We start from the raw sequence: 26,301 nt of genomic DNA on the forward strand, positions 1-26,301 counted from the left end.
AAACACCCGATGGAGGTGTTTTCAATGTAGTATGGTTTGCTTGATTCTGTTTTCCAGGCTTCGAAAAATACCAAATCGTAGCGCTCCCACATACAGCAATTGGATGGTGCATGTCACGTAATGTCCTTCCAAGCTGCATGGTCGCTTTTTTTAAAATGCTGTGGAAAAAGCAGGGAAACCGTACCATGTATCTTCTAATTGACACCATTCCCATTAAATTCTTATAGAAGATGTAAACGAAAAAGTTAGAAGTACTGCCATATTTAGGGTCACAAAAAATGTGTACTCCTTCGGAAGCCGTTTGCTAACGACACAGCTAACTTTCCCACAAAAGTTTTTTTTTTTTTTTTTAATTTGGTGCAAGTTAATTGTGAAAGTAAACAGGAAGTGGTAGAAAAACTGCCTGCACCGCTTGCAGAGCTAGCGGCGACCAACACGCATGTTCTGTGGATGCGATCGATCGCTTTGCCTGTCCGCTTCATCTGATAACTTCTAGCATCATTCTCTCCACAGGCCAAGTTGCACTCCATCCATATGGCAATGATGGGCATTGCATTGGTGATGGCAACATTATTACTGATTTCAGGAGGTGCCATTCTGGGCGAGCTACAATAGTTCCACCCAACTTGTCATATTGGGTGTTATGAACCGCCGTCACCGAAGCGTAGTTTTCTGAATCACCTGTCCGACCTAGTCACTTTTGTACTTTGTGTCGTAGGTGTGCAACGGCAATAAGAGGAATACATATGGTACACCGCAACATTCAAAATGATATCTGAAATATGTAAATGAGACAGTGCCTAATGCCAGCTTAAAAAGGTACTCTATGAGCTAGTTACACTTTTGTGCCTGCTTGGGCGTGCCCATGGTTGTCCAAGGTTTGGGTACATGCCCCCAAAGCATTGGCACGCCCGTCAGCCTTGCACAAACGAGTCCCTGCTGCTGTCTGGAGCCATGTCGCCCACCCAAAAAGCAGTGCTTAGTGTTCCTTTTACGAAGCCACTCCTTGTAGCTCAGTTTGTCGGTAGTACCATGCTGGAAATGATCAGATTGTATAGTGGGAACAGAACGCTCTTGTTCTTCCCTCCCTGCGCTGACAGGCAGTGCGGCCATGTAATTCAGACACTGCATGTAAAGAAGTTAAAACATGATACCTAACACGGTGTCAAGTTTACAGATCCTGCGACTATAGATTGCACTTTTCTTTGCAGCTGGCAGTTGAAGTCAGCACTACGGTTTCCGAGATGAAACTCAAACTTCGCGAAACTCGAGCACTATACTAAACAAAGAAAATTTCAATGATATTGACCAAGATCAATGGCCCAGCAGGGCAGAGTTCCCTCTGATAAGCAAGGTAAGAGCGGTTTTCCACTCTAATGTACAGAACAAAACCAGTGTGATTTTGAAAGCAGATATGTGGTGAAGCAGATTGTTAAAAAAGCATATCATTATTCTCCCAAAGAAGTCTGAGGAAAGGTGAGGAAAGACCTGTGACTTGTATAGACAGTGGTTATAAATGTTACTCTTTGAGTACTGCTTCTTACAGTTATGATCATGTCATGGAAATACCTCTGCCTGTGCTGCTATCAAAATAAAGCTCACTTCAATAAATACTCGAACCAGAAAAAAACCTTCAAGCGGCACTCAAATTGTCGATCCAAATTTCTTTTTTAATCTATGTTCGGGCTTACAGTCTCTGATTCTGGCCCAGAAGGCAAAAATAAGGGTTGGAACTATATTAAAGCAGCGACTTTTAAAGTGATTACAATTTCCCTGCCTATAGCAAACAACCGGAATTTATCGCTGCGTGTGCCACTTCTGACACACCAGTGCAATGGTTCATCTTCACTCGAACTTGTGTGTCTCTAGAATCACATTAAGAATACAATAATTAAAAAATGCGGTGCACAATTCATCCGCTCCTGCTTCCTGATGCCAATGTTATTATTCCACGCTCTGGATCAACGGCGCCGCTGGACGCTCGTGTTTAACACAGATATACACTTTATTCGGAGCAGCATTTAGTTCTCTTTCTGTTGTGGTGCCCTTGTAAGGATGTGCAGCTAAAATATCTAAGTGTCTTACTTTGAATCCTACAAAAAAAGTTGCATTAAATAGTTTCAGATAACTTTTTTTTATGCTTCGGTAACGGTTTAGTTTGAAGATGGCGGCAAAGTTTTCGGTTTAGTTCCAGTCCGGCTAAAAATAGAAGTTCAGTTTTGGTTTTGGCTTCGTTTCTGGTTTGACACTTGGTAGCAACCATTCTGCGAAATTATATCATAACAAAGCAATAAGATTAACAAGCAATAAGATTAACATTAATTATAAATCGCACAAGCAAGACTAAACAATTCACTTAGTTTTAATGTACAACCTTTAACCGAAGCCTATTTTTTTTACTCAAGGGTCAACATGAGGTTGGGTCGCTTCTGCCAGGATCATGTATCATCATCGATGGCAACCAGATGGAAATCGTTCTCTACAAAAGTATGGTTCACCTCCTACCACGATGCTCCTTAGAATATGCCTTGATAGAACTACTAACCATCTACTATGTCCTGAACCTTTCCTACCCACATTGTTTTGGGCAAAGCTTAGGACTAGTGCAAACAGTATTGTACGAAAGTGAAAAGTTTGACAGGCGCCCTCATGTCTTTTAAGCTAAAGATGATGCTTAAACAGTTGCAACCTAAGCAGAAAAGAAAAACATTGCCCGCCAACTAACGGTTCGGCTACAAGATTATGTGCACTTTGCTTTAAATGTTGTTTTTTTTTTCGATTATGCCAAAACTCAAATGTTTAAATAGTTACTTTTGCTGTGCACTATTTTTGAAGGAAGTACTTTATGCCTAGTAATTCTGAAGAATAAATAATTCAAATTAGGCATTGTTATGGGATTTATGCGTTGTTACATAACAGCTCTTAATTGTGGTGTGGACCTCAATGCTACACAATTTCACCATGCATTGCTGTTGTCTACTGTCACGGTCTTATGCATGTTTGTAAAATGTGCACAATAGGGATCTAAGCTTGATATTTGTGATACTGTGGCACATTTTTAAAACGGTGATTAATGGAAAGTGCAAAACACAGCAAACGGTACGAAGCCGAACATTGGTTTTTCAACGATGAATGCCAGAAAGCGGGCGTTGGTTCTGCAGGAGTTATGCATTTCACAATGGCATAGCTTTTCCAGGAAAACTCTGACTTTAGATCCCTGCTTGGAACACTTAAAAAGCAGCATACCTATTTTATCTGGAACAGCACTCCAGAGAAAACCTGCTTTTATTTAACTGGAACACTATTCCAGATACCTGTAGCTGGAACGCGGTTCCTCAAGCATTACGCGAAACATGGTTCCAGTTATTGCACCACAAAATAAGCGGTACAGTGTTTTACCTATTTTTCATGGTATCTGGAACGCAGTTCCACCTAGATTACTGAAACATTTTTGCAAAAATGTTCCACTTACTAACCGGAACTTATGTGGAACCAGCTTAAAGGGGCGGTGCAACGATATTCAATGGGAATGTTCTTCACTTTACACAAGCTTACTGGCACTAATGGGACTCAAGGATATTCGCACGCAACGCCACTGACCAAGAAACTCCTTTGTTGCTCTGTAAGTTCGAGGACAAAACCGAGTGTTTTCATTCAATCTCTCCTTCAAAAAACCTGATGACGTAGCTGGGCGGTAGCAGTACCGCCCAGTGACGATATTTGAATACGGCTCATAGATTGGACCCGAGCATGGCGTGGACACTCGATTTGGGCTCGTGATAATCGATAGCTCGAGAAGCATTCGGGTAGTGTCCTGTGTCCAATCGCTGCAATGACGACAACAGCCGAACCATAACAATGTCTTGAACTCGGCGCGTGTCCTGTGCCTTGCCAACCCCAGCGCATGGCTATGATCAACATTGGCGGCATATAATCGGCTCCAGATCACGGGGCCGCTTGTTATGGTATCGAGTTGAGGGGGTGAACTCTGCTCGTTTTTCTTTATTTTTTTTCTGCGACTTCGATTGCGTGTGGTGAAAACGAACGGGTATTTCACAGATCATTAACGTCAGGGATTCGTTCTAAGCGGTATTTGCGCAAAATAAAAATATCAGTGCATCGCCCCTTTAAGAGTGAACCTGACCGCAGGTTCTGTTGCTAATCTGGGACTGTTAGGCTCGTAAATACTGTGTTCGGCACTTTAATGGCTTCAAAAGCGCAGTTTCTATTCTGGAAGGTTTGGAAGCAGAGTAAACGGGGCATGGTGGATATTAATGTTTTTGCGACAGATGCTCGCAAAGACTCATGGTTTGCAAACCTCCCCAAGAAGACAAGAAGGCAAGGTGCTCATAGTGTAACACTTTGTATGGGGCAGAGAAAATGGTATCTAACCGCACATTTTTGTCATTTTCAACTTGCGCCAACAATTTCATGACCTGGTAAGAGCTGCAGAAAGACTCTGTGGGAGAACCTGTGAAAGATTTCTCAGAGATCGCAGGGCATTTTCACTGACCTGGCGGACGGAGACTTTGTGAAGCAAGCACGACAAGAATCTGGCTGCCCAAAGCAAGATCTCACTGCTAGTTTCAGCACTGACGGATCACCAGGGTTCAAGTTCATCAAAAAATCCATGTGGCCTATTCATGTGATGCTAAATGAATCGCCCTCCTCCTTCAGTGGAAGAACCTCTTGCTTGGTGGAATCTGGTTTGGCAAGAGATAGTCAGACATGTCACCCTTTCTTGAGGGGTTTGTGGAACTATTTAGCAAGAATCGGCTCAATCAGGTGGGTCGGTCACAAGAATGAAGTGGTTCTCGAATCCCAAGTTTACGCTGTGTGTTGCATCGCGGGTGCTTCTGCCAGAGCAGCGCTGCTAAACCGCAAGCAGTTCAACGGGTACTACAGCCGTTCATAGTGCTACCACAAGGTAACTCTGGTTTATCGTGAGTATAATATTTACAGCAATGGTTCCGTCTCCTTCAAAACATAAACCTTTATCGCCCAGCTCAGAAAGCCTTATATCACAGGCACGAAAATTGCTGTAGTTTCAAGGGAAATCGGCGTTGGTATCGTGTACTTCTAAACTGTTGATGCTCGGTATAAGGTCAAAGTAGGAGAAATGTTGAACTATGCAAACAGCGAGAGCTATGGCCCCCAGCGAACAAATCAGAGCCTCGAAGCGAGGCTTGTGACAATGTACCACAGGCTGCTCTTCTTTTACCTATGTCAGACGGGAAAGTAAATGTCATTTTGATCGAATGCCACTTCTCCGTTCGGCAAATCAGCTCGTTATCCTGGTTCTGCATGTCGCGCGTGCACGCGCAGCGTGGCGTATTAAAGACACGGACTGGCCGAGCTGTAATGCCATTTTGCTTAAACGTCATTTGCCATGCCCGTCTGACGGGTATTAGCTTCGTTTTCTTTAGTAACTTAACTTGAGTAGTTCTGTCACGGAACCCAGCCATGGGACTAGCTTTAAGAGCGTCGTCTTGGAATGCCGCAAACGCACATGTCGAAGCGAGTCGTTTTAGCTCTACTGCTAAAACTTCACCCATTTGGCGGCTTGCTGGAAACAAGGGTTAAATGTAAAAATTTCTGTGATGGTCATGTCATCATGTCGGGGACTAGCTCCAACGATGGCTGCTCTATATTCGTCCGTGTTAATGTTTTTATGAACTTCATGTCTCATTAAATAAACCTACAAAATTATGAAGCGTATGTACGACATAGCGCAAAGGTAGTCTCCATGGTGTTTATTTGTGCTTAATTTAAAATAAGACGGCAAGTCAACGAGCCAGGATATCACTTTCCACGAGACTGCGTCGAAGGCTCTGGTATTGAGTGATATATTCCGCGCAGCAGCAAAGACGCCCACCATCACACAAACGATGGGAACGACGATGAGTTAAAATGGCCCTATAATTTCGAGTTTACATTGCGTACTGGTTGTGATTGAGTCTGATTACTCATTATCTCAAAACAGTTGCATTTTCCTTTTTTTCTAGACACTCTGAAGTACCCCTACAGTTCCAGTGTGACTGAAAGCACGCATAGAAGCGTGCTGCAGGACGTGAAAGCGGCTGTTATAACAGGCACCACGAAGCACGGCATGTATGGACCGAGCCCTAATGCAAGACTAAGGTTTTGACTTGGTATGGGGAGTAATGCCCGATTACATGCAGCGTGTACTTGGAGGCGTTGCGAAACAGCTGACAGAGTTGAGGTCTACTAGTACAGGTGCAGTTTCCTACATCGGAAACCAGATGGCTGTATTTGACCGTAGACTGGCAAGGATCCATCCCCCAACCTCTTCGCTCCGTACACACGATCGGTTAGAAAAAGAGTTCCGTGGAAGGCTAAAAAATGGAGGTACTGGCTGGTGTACTATACCATACTTCCACGGCACTACCTTGTGCGCCTCACACAATTGTGTCAGGCAGTGTTTCTGCTGTTACAAAAAAAGCGCCCACAGGAACGACATCCAAGCTGCCGAAGGGCTCTTCGCACGTTTCCTCTGACAAGTGCATGCATCTGATTATGCATTTGCCCCAAGGTGTGATGCAGCTTGGCCTTCTGTGGGCTGTATCAATGTTCCCATTCGAAAATGCAAATGGTGCTCTTCTGCGCCTTGTAACCGCCGCTAAAAGTGTTCCTCTGCAGGTTGCTGAGTGGTGGGTCATGAAGCAGGCGCCGATTTTTGAATACTTTGGAACTGGTAGTATCCAGTACCTACATAAGTGTATTGTGCCCACTAATGAAGATAATTTAGTTCTCTTCTCCTATAACAAGCTTGAATGCATCTGTGTTTTCTTTGAACTTGAACATGAATCTTATTTGTGCGACATACTTAACTTCAACGAAAAAGAATAATTTGGGGGGAAAGGACGAAGGGCATGCAATCCGCTTATGCTTGCTGCTATGAAGAAGCCTGGAAACCTCGAAATGACAGACGTCGTTTCACCGAAAAGTGGATTCATCAGAAGCCAAGCCTGTCGGCGAAATGTTGGGTGCCACTCTAAAGCTTTCAGGTGTTTGCTTTCGAAGTTCTTGATACCAACTTCGACCATGCTCATGTTCTGTGCGGAATTCATGCTGCAGTTTAACAAGTGAGTGGCGTACAGTGTTCTTGACACCTGTTAGTATTCTATCAGCGTGCAGTCATGTATTGCTACTGCATGATGCCCGTTAAACACTCTAGGCTAGCAATTGTACTGCACTGGACAAATTGCTCCTCTACAGCAAAAAGACAAGTCGCTCCTTTCAATGGCGCACAAACATTGCGCTGAGCTTCAAACCAATCAATTCACTTACTGTATGTGAACTGTTAAAAATAGGGGTGTACTTTGTTCTTTCTTTTTTCTAAGGATTCCTGCAACAAAATTTTAGCACTAATTTTATTGTCTAAATGTCAACCATGTTCTGCCCAGACCACAGAGACGCGAAGTTTTTGCACAAAAAGACGCCGAAGCATTATTTGAATACACCAAATACTGTTGCATCACACCGCATAAAAGCAGCACCGCTACACGGAAACATGGTGGCGGGCTGTGTGCATATGAGCCATGCCTAACTTGGCTGAACCGGATCTATTTTTTCTCCTGTGCCTATTCAACTTCTGCGGAGAGCGGGGAGGGACGACTCCAATGGCCAGCTTGTAGCGCATCGACACCATCAAGTGGCGAAGCTTACAGCCACGCCAGCCCCCATATAGCCTTGATTGAAGAAAACCCAGACGTCACAAACGCGATGCAGATCGCGAGATCTCCTGAGACATTAGCTTTAAATATAGTTTACGTGTCTTTTTGAGCAAAAAAGCCATGCTTCCATGGTATGGCCAGAACGTGGTTGACATTTAGACAATAAAATAGGCACTACAATTTTGTTGCAGTATCACTTTAAAATCTTTCTGCCCTTTTACCATCTTTTCAATATCAGTAGTATTGGTATTGCTTTGAAGAAACTGTCTTCAATTCACTTTTTGAGAAAAGTGCATTCCCCACCTGGTTTGCAAGGTTCATATGATGACGTCGGAATCATGTGTTCTGTTGATGGTCAGTACATTTAAATTAAACGCTTGTGCCTTTTTGGTTACAGGTCCCTTCCAGCACTATGCAGGGCAAAGAATGGCCAACAGCGGACTGATTGCAGGAAGAGTAATTGCATCTGCCGCTTCCACACATAACGAGCAAGCTGCGGCGTCTAAGAAGGAGCAGTCAAAGTGTTTAACATAAATAGGTTGAGGTGAAAAATCTAACTCTCATATTATGTCTTATCAAATTTTGTAAAGCTTGAGATAATGTATTTAAATATTTTAGGACTGATTAAGGAAAAACTTTGAACTTATGGTATGGCTCTATCAGGGTGCGGCGTATCTCATTGCCACCTACTGGATTTTCTACATCCAGTATGCGAAGGCACATAAGCTGACTTGCATTGAGCATGGTTTTGGGGACTGTGCTACATGAAGCCGCGGGTGAAGGTACTGGAATTAGTCAATTTCTACAGAGCGATCGAGGCTTGTGTACCGCAGTTAGCTTAGCGTACCCTACACTGTAATAAATACCCCTGTCAAACGGGCATTTAAATGGCCTTCAGAATGAACTCCTTCAAAGAATCGGGGAATCAGCTCACAATCTCGACTCTGCCTGTGCCCTTCGGTGTTCGCTTGTTCGCAGATATTTTAAGGACTTTGCTCTGAAGGCCATTTAAATGACCGACTGACAGGGTATAAGCCAGTTTACGCCCAAGGCGACATGAGGTCTTTCCACATGACGTGTGCAAGAAATGTACATAATGTGTGTAATAAATTTATTTTGTGCATAATGCTACCTGCTCATGCCTTTCCTTTCACACTTCCTGACTTTGAAGAAACCCCTTAAAGGTAGCAAGAAAATACTCTCAGAAATCACCATTGAAACTCATAGGTGGATGCGAAGGAATACTCCCGTAGGTAGACATAACTCCCAGGAGGATGTGAAAGAAGACTCCCGTGGGCCCACGTAATAACTCCCTAATGGATGTGAAAGAATACTCACTGAGGTCCAGGCAATAACTCCCAGATGGATGTGAGAGAATAGTCCCATAAGTGCACTTAAAACTCCCATATGAATGTGAAAGAATAGTCCCATAAATGCATGTAAAAACTCCCATATCGATGTGAAAACATAGTCCCATAAATGCACGTAAAACTCCCTTATGGATGTGAAAGAATAGTCCGATAAATGCACGTAAAAACTCCTATATGGATGTGAAAGAATAGTCCCATAAGTGCACATAAAAACTCCCATATGAATGTGAAAAAATAGTCCCATAAATGGACGTAAAATCTCCCATATGGATGTAAAGGAATATTCCCGTAAGTCCATATAAAAACTCCCATAAGGATGTGAAAGAATACTCCCATAGGTCCGCCTAGGAACACTCTGATGGAAGTAAGTAAATACTCCCATTGATTCATGAACAGGCTCCCGTACTGATGGGAGTTCTGTACTTACCCCCTTGAACCCCCCCAAAAAAACTCTGGCCTGCATGGCAGTCAACTCCGAACTCCCACCCGGCGGAGTACATAAAACTCCCACATGGGAATGCGCTAGAGGACATGCGATGTACTCCCATCTGGGTATATTTTTGTTTAGTGTGTACTATCCGAGTCTCTGACATCGCTCCATCACTAGCCAACCCGATGCCAGGCCGCGTCATTGAGGAACGCACGTTCCTTGTCAAGTAGATCAATTGAGGCCAGCCTGACACATGCTGCCCCACCCTTCTTAATCACATCGGCCTCGACTATCTCTCTCACAGAAACTCGGATCGTATATAAGTGTCGTTTCATGTAATAAAATCAGTTGTTAGCAGCGCACTGTGGTGTCTGATTCTCGTCTTTTGTCCTTGTTTTTGAGCGCTAAAATGTATTCCAAGTTCCAAAACCAACTAGCCCAACAACCTACTCTACTGCCATGATCTTCCCAGAAGCGGCGCGCGGCACGTTTCACGAGCATTTCCATAACAATGAATGGCGCCACTTTTCCCAGGATAAAGGGGCTTTAGAGAAAGCTTCATTTGGCCAAAAAATCCTCGCTGAGGGCGGCGCACGTCTTGGCCTTGTGCATTCCGACTAGAGTATCCCGAAGGAGTCAATGAAGTTGGCGCTATTCGTCCCACGGTGTCGAGCCTTCTTTGTTCCTTCTTGCACTGGAGCATCGCCACGTCGGGGTGCGGGTGTCGACTTGCAAGACGAGGCGGTTTTCTGCGAGCGGTTGGAGACGATCACGAACACCCTAGACGACCACAATCTTGGCCGGTCCAATGCAAAACACCGGAAACATAGTAGTCACGAGGTGGAGCTTGTGCCGGAAATGCAGCTATAATTTTCAGATCTGACACAGCTTGGCGCTACCTTCGCGCAGGACTTTACGCACATCCATGCACTCTAAATCTCTGCCGCGAATATATAGAGAATAAAAGCGCTCGTAGCGAATATATTCGCTACAACAGCGATGAAAAGTCGGCTTCTACAGTCCTGTATACGCTACAGACACAAAAAAGGAAAATAACACCAAAATGTCGAGTAACCTAACATAAAAAATAGGTACGTAGCGAATGAATCCATTTAAAAAGATACAATCCTTTAGTAGCGAATATTTTTTCCTCGCTCTGCAGCGGAAAGCATTTTTCAAGGTTAAGGGACTTTGTTTTCTTACATTTTGCGTCTTGGTTAAAATAGATCGGTAGCGGATGAATCTCAGAGCGGATAGCACAAAGCCTGACTTGTGCTCGAAAACAAAGAACCAAAGAAGTAAAATCGGCGGCCAATCGTTCTTTCTTTTTGCTTTTCTTTTTTTTTTTTTTTTGCCTTTGTTTTTGAGTTTTGTGGAAATCTAGCCGCCCGCCCCTGCGCCGACCCTTGGACCTTCGGGCCCCAAATCCCGGCAGAAGCTCAGCGCGCGATGCCTCCGATGTGCGTCATTCCTCGGGGAAGCCCCGATGGCTTCGCACACCAAGATCCGGCTGGACCACTCCCCTAAGCCAATTGACGACACGGGACTAGCCTCCCAGAACAAAGGGGCCAAGGCTTGAAAAGGGGAAGCCGGACAAAGGAAGGCTTTACCCGGGCGGTGGACAGGAAGAAGCGTACAGTGGTGACCGGAGATGAGGACGCTGGCGGGGGGTCGACGGGAAACGGATGATGGCGCGGGGGAAGTGCGGGCAAGACGTTGGGTGGCGAACTCGACGAACGGACCGGGCAGCGACCCTGGACGACGATGTTCCCATGACGCGGTGTGGACGATCACCGCTGGGATTAGAAGCTGCAGTCGCAGCGGACTTCCCCCCGGCCTGGCTGATGACCGTTCCCAGATCCCGAAACCCCCCAGGCAAGAAGTGAGTGAATAAACCCTTTTGCCGAGAGCGAGGTACTGCAGTGTCATATTCATCCGGGGACAGGGTCTGAGGGAATCGAAGTTAGATGCCCGCAATTTATCACGTACCGTCGGGAGAGGGGGGAGGGAGAAGGATGGGAACGGAGTAGGAAGCCTTCATGTGCGGTTTGCTAGGGTGATGCCACCCTTTGTAATACCACTCGCCGAAAAAACAGCAGCCATTTTGGTTCTCGGCGATAATCCGTGGGGCTTATAACCCTCCCGGAAGCAAGCACCTTATCTCACAAGTTCGGAGCAGCGTTGTGGAACCCACGGAGGGAGGGTTAGCATTTCCCCCCTCGGATGGGAGGACCGATGGACACAAAGGCCAATTTCCGGCGCACGGGGAAACAATGAGAGGAACGAAATGGCGGAGGAAGAGGGTGTGGGAAAGAGAAACAGGCAGTCGGCATCACTCTATGCGAAGCGCACATGAAGGCACCCTAGGACGGAGGGCTGGCTGTAAAGAGAGAGCCTAAAGCTGACAGAAAAAAAAAACACGCTACATGACGACGCCGGTCCCGGAAAAATGCCAGCCAATGGGAAGCCATGAATTTTCAAAAGCGCGGGAGCTGTACCAAAAGCGAGAAGGGATATTCAGACAAAAGGAGCTATAATGGAGGTCACAAGTCTTGACCTCCGCGGCTCTTTGCGCCGTGATTGTGCTGAGTGTCCGTGCAAGCGCTACGTTAGAACGGTGGAGTTAGTTCAGCTTGCCCCGGACATTCCAGTTGGCGCTTGCATTGATTGCTGGCATCGTCCGGTTCCGCACAGCGAATTGGGTAAGTTTTGAAAACACATTTCTTTACCTCTGATTTTGCAAGTATGTTTGTAGAAATGAACTGTCTTCTCGCCTAGTGAAGGTCTGGCGGATATAAGTAATTTAACTCGAAACAGATTTATTAAGCAATAACTTGTCGAGTGTTCTGGATTCTGTTCGCGCTTGTGGAAACGAAGCGAACTAGCTGAACCCTTTTTAAAGTGGTGGCAATCAGTCATCACCAAGTCATCGATGTGCAACGTTTCTTCGATAGATTGTTTTATCGAAAAGCTTTCCGCGCTCCTTTTGTCGACACTCCTCGCGACGGTTCGTCGCGAGCTGTGTCGAACAGATATCCTCCTGCAACGAAACGTCGCAGGAGGATTAGTGTTTACGAGACCATGCAGCGTCGACAAAACGTGTGTCCATGAAAAGTGTGTCTATGAAAAGTTGTCCACGAAACGCAGTCACACGAAACGAGTTTTGATGAGACGATAGGGACCCGTTCTAAAGTGTTTCCGGAGGTCCGCACGGCCCGGAAAATTGAGAGTTCGTTGTCTTCATAACTGCGTAAACCCGTCGACTGAGAGAGAGAGGATACGTCTTTACTGTGCGTAGGGGTGTCTAGGTCAAAGATGTGCTCCAAGAGGAGACGCTGGGAGGGCATACAGTGTAAGGAATGAGTGAGCCATTCCTTCCAAGTGTGTGTGTTGGGGGAGGGGGGGGGGGGGGCGGGGGAGAGAGAGGAGGGTTGGGGAGCGTGGATTGATTGATTGATTGATTGGGGGTTTTTGGCGCATCAGCAACTAAGGCTATATTGCGCCAAGCTTAAACTATTGCAATTCGGGTTTAAGAAGAGGAAAGAGCTATAGTAGCGAAATATATGATAAAACCATGAACATGAAAGTGTATAAGCGTAAACAATATGACAATGAGTTTAGGATAGGAAGTAAAATCACAGTCGGTGTAGAAGGCCGATATCTGTGAGGAAATTAAAAACACAACTATATGGAATGAGCGGTACGTCAGCTAGTAGTAGGGCAAGGTGTAGTGGAATGTGTTCTTTATAAAGCAGTGAGTAGTGTTTATACCGGCATTGGTCATACATAGGGCATTCAATGAGTATGTGCATAATACTTAGAGGTAGGTTGCAGTGCACACATTCAGGGGCATCCTCCCCGCTCAAGGGGTGTCCATGTGTAAGACGAGTATGACCGATTCGTAGCCTACACAGTACGACTTCATAAAAGCGCTCCCGATGTCGAGCGCTCTCCCACTCGCCTAGAAGAGGTTTGATTGCATGTAGTTTGTCGCCGGTTTCGCCGTTCCACTGCAGCTGCCACTTTGCTTTGATGCAACGTTTCAGAGAATTGTGGTAATCTTTGTAGGGTATTTGGTGTGTGTTAATTTCTCTATCATTAGCAGAACTGGCTGCACTATCAGCTGCTTCATTTCCAGGAATGCCAACATGGCTAGGAACCCAGCATAAGACTATGTCAAAATTTTTCGTTGCAGCCAGGATTATCTTGTACTTTAACTCGGAAACCAGTGGGTTTTTTACACGGTTCATTGATGCGACAGCCTTCAGAGAGCTTAAAGAGTCGGTGTAGATTACAGCGTGAGAAAGGCGTTTTTTGATTATGTAATCAACAGCTAACAACAAACCATAAAGCTCTGCTGTTAGTATAGAGGCTTTTGAATTCATTCTCTTCACCTGATTTACCGATGGTCCCACCATAGCACAGCCTACTACGGAGTCTTTTTTTGTCCCGTCTGTATAAAAACTGGCATACTCGTGATATTTGGTCTAAAGCTCAAAGAAGTTCTGCCTTATGAATTCCTGCGGAACATTCTTTTTGTTATACTTGGTCAGTGTAAGGTCGCAATGTACCTGGCAGTTGTTCCATGGAGCTATATCCGGAGGGTATTCGACCAACTGAGGCTTTGCATCTATCCCAACGGATTGTGCTGCAGTATTATTCCTCATAGAAAAAGGGGGGACTGTGGAAGGTTTGTTTTCAAATGTGCGTTGGAACTTGATCGTCTCAATATTATCTCGAAGGGGGTGCTCCGCGACCGAGCGAACCCTGACAGAGTACATAAAACCCAGGGAAAACCTCCTATACTCAAGGGACAATTCGTTTGCTTCCGCGTAAAGGCTAAGCACTGGGGAGGTACGAAATGCACCAGTAGCCAGTCGCAGTCCTTGATGATGAATAGGGTCTAACATCTTTAGAACTGATGCCCGAGCAGAGTTATAGACGATACAACCATAATCAAGCTGGGAGCGAATGACTGAGCGATAGATACGCAGCAGACACAGTCGGTCCAAGCCCCATAATGCATGTGACAAGACCTTAAGGATGTTTAGAGATTTAAAGCACTTGAGTTTTAATCTCTTAATGTGTGGAACGAAAGTCAACTTGGAATCGAACACAAGGCCCAAAAACTTGTGCTCATTTTTTACAACAATAGGAGAACCATACATGTTCAAAGACGGTTCCTGAAGAGCACCACGTCGACGAGAAAAGTTGACACAAGCTGTTTTTTCGGGAGAAAATTTAAACCCATTCGTATCGGCCCATCTGACCAAATTATTGACCGCAAGTTGAACGCGACGTTCACATACTGAGAGATTACAGGATGAAACGGAGATCTGGAGATCATCAACATATAAGGAATATTGCACCGAAGGAGGAATTACACGGCCAATGGAATTAAGTTTGACGATAAAAAGAGTGAGACTCAGTACACCCCCCTGAGGGACTCCATTCTCCTGTAAAAACTCCCTAGAAAGAGTTTTTCCCAGCCTCACGCGGAACGTACGGTGCTGCAGGTAACTCTGTATGGCACTCAACATTCGGCCACGGAAACCAAGATCAAATAAATCTTGCAGAATGCCGTAACGCCAGGCTATGTCGTATGCTTTTTCCAAATCAAAGAAGATGGAGAGACACTGTTTTCTGTTGACAAACGCCTCACGTACGAAGGTCTCAAAGCGGACGAGATGATCGACAGTGGACCGTGCTGACCGAAAGCCACACTGGAACTTATCAAGGCAGCTGTTTCGTTCTAGAAAAAACATGAGTCTCTTGTTAATCATCCTTTCTAATGTCTTGGAAAGACAGCTAGTTAGAGCTATTGGTCTGTAGCTAGATGCACAAGAGGGATCTTTGACGGGCTTAAGCACTGGTACAACCACAGCGGTCTTCCAGGAGGATAGAAAGTGGCCCTCGAGCCAAACTCTATTAAAAAGGTACAAAATTAGCTCCATAGTGGATGGATGAAGATGTTCGAGCATTTTATAATGAATACCATCTGGTCCAGGGGCAGTTTGTTTGGAACAACCAAGTGCCATTTGAAGTTCGTATAATGTAAATAGAGTGTTGTAGGGTTCGTGCGTGCCACCTGATGTGATAACAGCTTTTTTTCTGCATTCATCTTGTATCGCTGGAACGTTAGGGTGTAATGTTCCGAACTGGAGACATACTCGAAGTGTTCACCGAGGATGTTGGCCTGTTCCTCAAGGCTTGCAGAACAAACTCCATTCCGACTCAAGAGTGGGACAGTGAATGCCCGGTAAGAGCCGTCAACTTTATGTACGCGATCCCAGACTTCCTTTGCAGATACAGTGCTGTTAATTGAAGAAGCGTACCCTCTAAAACTTTTTTCTTAGCTTGCCTTCTAATCCACCTCGCCTGGGACCTTTTTCTCTTAAATTCAATAAGATTGTGTGTTGTAGGGTAGCGCCTAAATATACCCCACGCTCGATTTTGTTCTTTTTTGGCCAAACGGCAATCTTTGTTCCACCAGGGCTTTGGTCTCCTGGGCAGATGCGAGGACGTCATGGGGATGGAGAGAATAGCAGCTTGTAAAATGTGCTGAGTGATATGTTGAGTGGCTTTATTGATATCGAGATCGTGAAGTGATGTGCATGCAAAAAGAGATGATTCTTTAAAGGTAGGCCAGTTGGCATTTTCGAATTTCCAACGAGGACAGCGTGTTGGGACTGTCATGGGAAGATGGTTAAATTCTAAGATGATGGGAAAGTGGTCACTTCCGTGAGGATTCGGTATGACCTTCCATGAAAGCAATGGGAATAATGATGGGTGACAAATAGATAGGTCAATGGAAGTGAAAGTGTGAGTTGCTGAGCTAAAATATGTAGATTCATTTGTGTTCAGCAGGCACAATCCCGCAGAAAGCAAAAAACGTTGAACAAGGGCCCCTTTAGAATCCCGTCTGTCACTACCCCACAGGGGATTGTGTGCATTAAAATCTCCTAAAAGTAAAAAAGGTGAAGGAAGTTGATTAACAAGGTCTTCTAGCTCCTCCATATGTAACTGATAATTGGGAGGTACATACAATGAGCAGACTGTAATTATTCGATCTAACAAAATACGCGTAGCCACCGCCTCATGTGAAGCCTGCAGGGCTACCTCGTTAGAAGGAATTGAACGTTGGACAACCACCGCAACACCTCCAGCTGCGTGAGCTGCATGTGTACGGTCCCTACGAAACACCTGGAAGTGTTTTAAAACATTGGTGTGGGTGGTTTTTAGGTGCGTTTCCTGTAAGCAACATGCAATGGGCCGGTGATCCTCTAAAAGATTGCTCACATCATCGTAGTTAGACAGGAGGATTCTACAGTTCCACTGAAGGAAGAAAGACATTTATCTTCAATAAAGAAAACGCCTCAATAAGTGTTTTACGCAAAAATTGTAAAATGTAGTTTATGCGTCTTTTGGTGCCACAATCCGTGGGATGGTTTTCTTTTATGCAGTGTCTTTAGGCCGTCCTCCAGCCTCGCAGGAGGCCGAGGAAACAGAGCCTGTTTGAGAGAGAGGAAGGTCCTCATCGGAGAGTGGGACGCTCACATCCATCTTCTCATCCAATGAGACCTTGGGTCCTTTGGGCGGTAGAGGTGAATCTGACCGCCCAGGCTTTGAAGAGCTGCCAGAGGCACGGGGAGGCAGCCCCCGACCCCGGCCAGAAGGGCCAGCTAGTGCCGGTGACGACACGTCTGGCTCCTTGGAGGGTGCAGCACCCTCCTTAGAGGGCACAATACACTCATTGGAGCATGAAGGCAGTGGGTTGCCCACTGTCTTCGGACGTACGTAAAAGGACCCTTGTGGAGATGACAGGTCTTCCGGGGAAGTCTGCGTCTCCACGGATGCCATAGACAGTGGGGGTCCCCTTTGCACTGCCTCGGCATATGAACCCCTTGCCTTGAAGGCAAGCTGTTCTCTAGCGTCTTGGTAGCTGAGATTGTGTTTGACCTTAAATGTAATTATCTCCTTTTCTTCCTTCGATTTCGGACATGTGCGTAAAAATGCGGGGTGTGGACCGCCACAGTTTATGCATTTATGGTCGTTTTCACATATGTCAGCGACGTGGTCAGTGGCACTACATTTCGCACAAATTTCTCGGCCACGGCAGTTTCGGGAGCCATGCCCAAAACGCTGGCAACGAAAGCACCGCTGTGGGTTTGGAACGAAAGGACGAACTCTGCAGTTTAGATACCCTGCCTTCACGGTGGAAGGCAGAGAGTGGAGTTCAAAAGTCAGGACTAGGTGTCGGGTTGGTATCTCCTGTCCGTCTCGTCGTAGCGTGACTCGCCGCACGGCCACAACAGCACTTTGACGCAGCCCTTCAAGGATTGCTTCTTCAGTACACTGAAGGAGGTCATCCTCAGAGATGACGCCGCGGACAGTATTTAAAGTCCGGTGCGGGGTTACACAAACTTGGTGTTCACCTAAGCTAGTCAACTTCAGTAATGCTGTGCTTTGAGTTTTGTTTTCTACCTCAACGAGGAGGTCTCCAGCAAGTTTTTTTGCCTTGTAATTCTTTCCAATCGTCTGCTCTAGGACCTTAGAGACAAGGAAAGGTGACATCTTTGATAACGGCGGAGAGTCGTTCGCAGCATGAAGTACAAGAAATTGTGAAAAGGTGTCGGGTTCTTTGGCTTTTTCAAAAGTAGGGGGGGGGAGCGGGGCGAACCCTTTTGGGGGGTCGCTCTGCTCGGGGTTTAGAAGAGAGGGGAGCCATAAAAAGGCAAAGGGTGTTCAGAATCTGTGGCGCGCCACCCACCACGGAGCCTAACGAGGGAATAGGTAACACCCCATAACAAATATGACTTTGCTGGAAGCATTACTCTATTAGCGCTACCCAGAAACTATAGCCAAGTGTGGATCTGAACGAGAGTATCTGTCACCACCCAAGGTTAGCCCTTGCCGCCAAAGAAGTTGAAAAGGAAAGAAGAGAAATGAGAAGAGTGAAAAGGAGGAGGAGACAAGGGTGAAAGGAGGGAGGGGATAGTAGGAGTGGCGACTAGACTGAATCATCCTGGCCGGGCCTTACCAGGACTCCCGTCTATGAGAAGCAGGGCCGAAGTGGTGTATTGCCTCGCCCGCGGGGGCCCCGAAGGGTCCAAACCTACCCCTGGCTTGGCTCAACCACCAGGATGCCCTTTTCCCCAGACACGGGAAAGCCACGCACAGTCAGACGTGGGCGGGCGAACCCGCATGGCTCGGGGTCCGTGGAGACGCCACTCTCCAAACACCTGCTTTCACAGGTGCCCCCTGCGGGGTGGGGAGCGTGGACAGTTCTAGAAGATATGTTCAGAGGTAGAGCAGGATGGGTGTCCGGGGAGGTTGAGGATGCGGTGCATCCAAACGTGATGATAATCTAATCATCCGCGTTTTGTCACTGCTAGCTTTGCGCCTGCTGTACGAGTGGTAACTTGGTGCGCCCCCGAGATTCCCGGAAGCTTCAAGTCATTCTAAAAAAAAAAAAAAAGTTGATTTAGTGGTTTTTGATGACGCTCGGTAAGTTTCTAATTGAAATGATATGTCTGTTTTCACTAATTAAAGGTTAATTAACGAATTCAAATTAATTAGCCGCCTTATCACAAAGATTAGCCACCCACATAATGTCTCCCTGGCCGTATAACTCACCTGCACAAACCGCATAAATGTAACTTTCACGTTTTTTTTTTCTAAAGAAATCTGTAAAGCTTAAAAAAATGGATCTACATATCTACAACGCCACCAAACTGAAGAATATCCTATTTTCAAAGAAATGCACAGAACCCACATCACAAATCAAAACGGAGGGTTATTAAATAAAACCATTAGCTGAGCTAGACACATCTACCCCTGTTCCTTTTCCCACCTCTGTAAAATGTTTTCCTCCACCTGCCCCAGTCACGGGTTAATTTCATCGTGATTACCTTCAACATTAAAGGGATGCTGAACCGAAATTTGAATTTCCCAAAACACGCAGAAAAAGCGTGCAACGGGATGCTACAAACACCAAAACATCACTCATACAGCGATATCTCAAACGGATGACCGTATTTTTCAAAAAAGGAGACGCATTTGGCAGGAATGTTCACGTCATGTTTCTCCGAGAAGGAGAGGGAACGGCCTCGCATTTTATCCGCCTCGCGGCCTTGAGGGAGTGAAGCGAAGAGAGGAGGAAACACGGTATATTGACGTCACGCGCCTCGTCGGCCTGGTTCAATCTCGACCTCTTTTCCCAAAAATACGGCCGTCCATTCGAGATACCGCCTTGCAAGTAGTATTGTAGGGATTGTATGTCCCGCATACATCTCCTGCATTGTTTTTTTGAAATCCAAATTTCGGTTCACCATCCCTTTAAGTTCCCTCACAAAACGTCGGCTGCACATCTGAAGCTTCCTTGACGCCGTTTAAATGTTCCAGTTGTTGTGAGCAATTCATGTTAATAACAGTTCACGAAAAAAATCGAAAGCTCATCTCTTTTTTCTTTTTTTTTTGAGGAATGAGATAGAAGGGAAACGTTGAGAAACTGAAGCGTGGGCCGAAATCACGTGATAAAGGGCTTCAAAACACAAAGTTTTATTCTCTTAAACTCTGACAAATGAGCTTTTCAGAATATTACAGGATGTAATAGTGCATTTTTTTTCAGGTTTTTTATAGTCTTTTTTTTCTACTTGTGTTTCCCTAGCTTGCCCTTGAGCTGGAACAGCAATTCGAAAAGAAAATGACTGAAATTGAGAGAGAAATAATGCAAGTGCTCGCGGCGTTTTGACGAGACCAAGGATATGAATCCAGCTCGTTTGTCAGCATCGACAAGCATTTGAGGCCTCAGAAAACTGTTTGAGCTCATTGGTCTGGTAAGTCACATTGTTGGCTATTTAGTTTAAAGAACAATTATTATATATTAGAATCGACTCAGCCTTCACAAGATCATTTTGCATATGGTGTAAGTGAGTGTGAATGTTTATTCAATATTGCAGCTAGAATGTTCAGAGAGCAACGTCGTGGAACATGGGACGAAACTATTTCTTGGCACTGACCGAAGAGTCAGCTGGTGTTCAAGCGACCAAAAGATCGTCCTCAAGGCAACATCAGTGGAGCGAGCACTGGTGCTGCCTGGGTGTCTATTATGTAAGAAACCTAACCTACCCAGTGGCGTTTTCTCAGCTCCTGGCACTAATTCAAATAGTGGTGGAGGGCGACGACAACTGTCGCCAAAGTTGGAAAAGGGTACATCTGAAGACCCTCTTAAAATCTTTGACAGCCTCAAACAGTGAAGAAGCTGGACCTACATTCCTATGCAGTTCTTGAAACTAGTCACGTTTCCTTATATACGTAAAAAATCTCCCTGGAAGCTCACCAGGATTCACTATGCCCATATTTAAAGATCAAATAAATACGTTTCCCATTGTTTAACCTTTACTTCACGTATCTTTTTGTTACATTATTTTGGCTGAATTAGTTTAAAGCACTACTTTTTAGCACCCATTGAAGGCAAACATAGGTTATCAACAGTTACACAAACACTGAAGATTTCTATGATCTACCTTCTATACGGGCTGTCTACCAATCTGGCAAACAAAATACCTGTAATTGTCAGAGAATTCGGCGAGTTTGGAAAAGTCGGGAAATTTCCACCTCGCAGTCACGGAAATTTACCTTTTCTTTTTTCGAGCGACTGCAAATCACGCGCGTGTGGTGTGGCATAATTGCATGCAACTCGGCTATCGTGTCGACGCAAATCTCTGAAACTCCTATCGCATTCTCTTGAAACGTTCGCACTAAGATGAGCTTCTCTCTTTGTGCTCGCGCTAAAAAATTTATTCAGCAAGAAATATCAAGGAATAAACCGACAAGGTAGTATGATATTCGCGACTCCAACTAACTATAGGGGGCGACACTAATTTTCCAAAATGGCGGTTATAGTGAGGGTCGGAGATGCGTGCCGCTGTTGAGCCTGTCTAGTGTGCTGGCTTCACTGAGCGAAACAAATTATTTCTGGTAATACGAATGAGCTAGGGTGTTATAAGCGCAGGTCACCTCTTCATTCTGAAAACAAGAACGGTGTTTAGCGTAATATTTACGCAAAGATGCACGTTTTAATTCTGGAGCGAAATCGAAACTAACCTCTATTCTGAATTAAATTTCTGCACATGGGTCTTGATTTCGGAATCTTTCATAACTCAAGATGTGTCTCACATCGTAATTATTCAGTTAGAAAGGTTGCTCGCGGAAGCTTTATTTTGTGACATACATGTTCGATTCAGGCTGATATTTGTAGTTGTAATTGTAGTTGCTGAAAAAATCAGTACTGATATTTGTGCGTTCTCGCTGCCTTTTCTCGCTGAGATAATAGTCATGGTAAATAATGAACTGCGGGCCTTTTAATGGGTTTTGGGGTATTTAGATGATTTAATGGTTTAAAATTATTCCAGCACAAAAATAAGAGAATAATTCCAATTTTTACAATGTGTCCACAAAATGTATAAATTAATGAGCGCTGTTCTCACTGCAACAACCCAAAGACAGAATTCAAGTCTGACCGTTGAAGTGTGTGTGTGTTTCTTTTTATAGCAACGCGTGATGCATAGGACTTTATTACATCCAGTGTTTGACTGTTTGTCTATCTTGATAACGATGTCAGAATATTTCATATGCTAAAAAGAAAACAAAATTATACCTTTCTGGAAAGACTAAATGGCGTATTTTCGTGATCTTGGCGTTAATTGGGGGCATGCATTGCCGCGATTCGTATTAATAATAATATTATTAAAATTCAGATATTTTAATACATAATTTTTCAAGCTCTAAGATAATTTGTTGCTTATCATCTAATTTCATTCGCGCGAACAAATATAACAATCAAAAGTTGCAGCATTTCGAATAACCAAGTAATAAAATGAAAGTAGGCTAAAATCAATGAAAACATTCAGCTAATGTGAGAAATCCATGTAAAATTACATTATTTGTGAGTAAGGTATATTTTTATTTTGGTATCAAAGTCGCGGCTTTTGACAATCGGCAAAACCTCCAAAGTCACCGCTAATATCCCTGCAGACCAAATGCCCAAAAGCAAAAAAAAAAAAAAAGAAACTTTTTTTTTTTTGCTATCAATTTTTTTTTATAACACTTAGTTACTTTCATTTTTATGCTCGGTCGTTTTGCCAATCTCAGCCTTTCTAGTTCGAAGGAAAGCCTACCTGCTTGCACGTCTGCTCTCTGCAGCACGTTGCGTTGGCGTTGGAAGCCGGTGAAACAGGAGCGAGTTTTAGTATTGCGTATATGAGGTGCATGCACAACGTGGGGCACGCAACTCTAACGCAAATGCACATCGCTTGCGCTTGCTTCTATGCTCATTCTATGCGCAATACTATAACTCTCCAGTGAGGCACAATCCCATACCGGCCGCAGCACTACGTTGGGACAGTGAAGAGTGTTGTTTGCATTCGAAAATGACATTGCGCGAGCCATGATCGCGAGCAGTTCCGCCGTGCCCGCTGAGCAAGATAACCGGGGGACCCTTACTAAAGCGCTTTCCGTTTCCACCGCGGGAGGGCGAGCGTCGAGCTGGAGGAGGAGCGACCGTGGCGCCCCAAGCGGTTAACTTTAGAACTACACGGATGGGGACAACAAATACAATGACTCAGCGCTCGGCCGACATAACCGAACGCGGCGTCAGCATTCGGCTGGAGTTCGTGTTCTCCAGTGAGGGAGAGGAGGGGCTCTTTTGTTTCCACTCTGGCCTGCATGAACAATGCAGCATGCAAGGTCCCAACTCCACACAAAAGCCGAAGTGGGTCAAGCTTGCATTCTCTGAGGATAGATCTGGCACTTAACGTCGCTTCGTCCATTGTTAGTATTTTTTTACATTAAACTGTGACCTGCGCGCTATTGTAGAAGATGACATGGACATGCCCATAAGGCCTGTTGGCATGTGTGCAGGCCTTGTGTTGAGTAAACACCTAGGGTGGGGACAACAAAGGGGTTAGAGCGCCCCCTATAGTTCAATCTCCTGCCCAATAGTGCTCGGCCAACGCCCTGTTGGCCGTCAGATATACCAGTGTTTTCTACATATAAACTGTGCTTCAGGGTCCAGATACATCCTGTACGTCCCACTTGGAAGCAGGCAAGGAATTACAATAAAGTAGGGGAAACCTGAAAAAGTCGGCGATAGCTGTGCTTTTGTTTTTTGACCTTTTTAAAGTTTTAGGGCTCTTTTCTAAACAAGTAGTTTGGTGAAAAATGTTCATTTCGGGGCACTAATTTAAGCATTCCTATTTTATACCTACGAATTTCCAAGTTTTTTTTTTTTTTTAATCTTCCGACTAGATGTGTAAAAAAGGACTAGTGATTAAAAATATTTTAATATATGCTAAATGTAGCTATGTACTCTGGCTACCTTTTTACATAATCAACATACAGTTAAGGCAGTTATTATGAAGTGGTGCAAGCTTTTAAATGCCCCCAACCCCCCAAAGGGGGCTTCCGCAGGGGTTGTCAGCCCTTTCAATGAACTGAATAAACAAAACAACAGTGCTAAAAAAAATTGATTTCACACAAAATGTAGATGCATACTCTAGGTACTCCTACAAATAATCACTAATCTGAAGTCATTATGACGTGGCACGAGCTTTTGTATGCTTCCTCCCTTCCGTGTGCCCTCCCCCCCCCCCCCCTTTTTCTTTGGGGGGGGGGGGGGGCATACGAAAGTCAGCGCCATGTTATAATGGCTGCCTGCTAATTCGGTTCCCTGCTAAATTTAGCGGAGAATTCAACTGATGTTGAGGGCACATGGCGTCAATTTTCAAGCTAAATTTAGCAGGGAAAACTGTGGGCGGAGGGGAGGGTACGGAGGAGGGGGGGAGAGGAAAGAGGAGGAGGACGACGGGAGGGTACGGGTGGAGAAGGTGCATACTCTCCCCTCCTCCTCAAGAGCTGCGCTCTAATTTCACGTTACAGAGATTTGTAAACGACTGATTTTCGTGGAGAAAAAAAGCCACAGATTACGGCTAAATTTAATTTTCATGTTTTGCGTGAAATAGTTTGATAATAAACACCACTCAATAGCCCGGCTATATGACTACAGGCGACCAGTACCTAGCAAGCAATATTTTACGATCATCATGTTGCAGTGAAGCGAATCACCGGAATCACCACTACACGTCTCCTCGATGGCAACATTTTGGTGCTTTTAGACCATGTCAGTGTGACCTAGTAGTATAACCTTATGTCCAAACAGACGCACACAGCATTTCAGCTGCTTCCTAGGGTTTTGGGCTCCCGTTGCATAGCTTACATGAGTCAGTGGAGGTTAGTCTAGTGGCACTCAGGTGTTCAAGCGGCCAGGGACTCCCTCTGGTCTTAAAAACAACTCAGAGCAACGGCCACCAAATTTTAGGTACTTGGCGGACCATCGAAGACATTACAAAACGGCGAAAAAGTCGTATCTGCAAAGCTTGTGCAACATTCGGGCCAAATTAGCATAATGGTTTTAATATATTTCGTCTGTTACAAAACAAATCTGATTTAGATCAAAAGGCGTGACTGAAACAGCACGAAAAAAGACACGCGTACGACATGGACAAGCGCCAATTTCCAACTGATTTAATGTAACACCAAACATCGTCAAACTGTCAATCATCATCACCCATCGTTCTAGGTGTGCGAGCTTCATTTTGCCTAGGAAGCTATCGTACAGGAGACGTTTCATGTTGACTATTCTTCAAGGCCCACACTGACTGTGCCTCTGACACACCCCCGCCTTCGCCTGGACGCAGTCCCCTCGAAGTTCCCGCACTGCCCCACCTACCTGTCCACTCAAGAACCACAAGAAAGGACCTCGACTCTAAGGAAAGGCGTCGGGATAACGCTGCAGTGGAGGCCGCGATTGCAGTCCATGGAGACCTTCCACTTTGAAAAAAAAAAAGCTGATACCATACTCAGCACCAAAGATCTTGCCGACAACCTCAGAAGTAGACAGCTTACGTTTCGGCATCTGATTGAAGGCGGTGGACATCTAACCTTAGTGCACATCGTTGAAGATGGTGCACCATGGATGAAGTACTTGGTTGACGGGAGAGAGGACATGACTCTTACCCTACATTTGGTGACGCGAATGCAAAATAGAAAAAAAAAACACGAAAAGCCGAAACTCTGCAAGCGAAAAAAGTTGCGACCGACTTAGTTAGCATCAGCTTGTCACTCATCTCCCAGTGTGACTGTAGACGATTGAAGATTGACGTCCGTGAGGACTGCCACAAAAGTGACTTTCTGCTGAAGCGTGTGTTGCTTTAATGCAGTGCAAACATTCCATGAAAAAACTTTTGTTAGAAGGCGACAGAGACGTGAGTGAAAGTACGAGACCTAATGAAGACCTAAGCTGTCAAGGCTTCATAAATTTGTTCACCTTAAGCGAACAAGGTGTTCATGCTTCATCCTCATGCAAAGGCTGCGCAGCAATGTTGTCAATGCCTGTGCGTGAGTGCAGATAGGATTTTTATGTCCTTCATTTCAATTGGGCAATATATTTGTGTGGTGCTTTGGCATAAAGTTTAACATGCCTACACACACTGTGTGTCTCCGTGTTACAAAATGTTCTTAATGGCGTCTAAAATGCATGCGTCCGAATTTTCTCGAAACGTATATTTAAAGAAAATTCGGTACAAGAATGCTTGCTCAGCAGAATTAAAACGTGCGAAATTTCCTGTGACTCACTTCTGTAGTGTAAATGAAAGAAGCTTGGATCATGAAGATTCCAGACGTGCATCCCTTCGCATAGAAAACTTACTTTCGGACGCAGTAACGTAGCTCTGCCGTTTTCAGA

The 26,301-nt window shown here is 45.0% G+C and overlaps 1 pseudogene; it reads left to right on the plus strand.

The window, feature by feature from the left end:
- The first annotated feature begins 2,412 nt into the window (after positions 1-2,412).
- On the plus strand, positions 2,413-5,290 carry LOC121836661 (annotated as a pseudogene).
- Positions 5,291-26,301: the final 21,011 nt, after the last annotated feature.

Source organism: Ixodes scapularis, unplaced genomic scaffold (assembly GCF_016920785.2).
Source record: "Ixodes scapularis isolate PalLabHiFi unplaced genomic scaffold, ASM1692078v2 PGA_scaffold2__306_contigs__length_199485367, whole genome shotgun sequence".
Taxonomy (NCBI): domain Eukaryota; kingdom Metazoa; phylum Arthropoda; class Arachnida; order Ixodida; family Ixodidae; genus Ixodes; species Ixodes scapularis.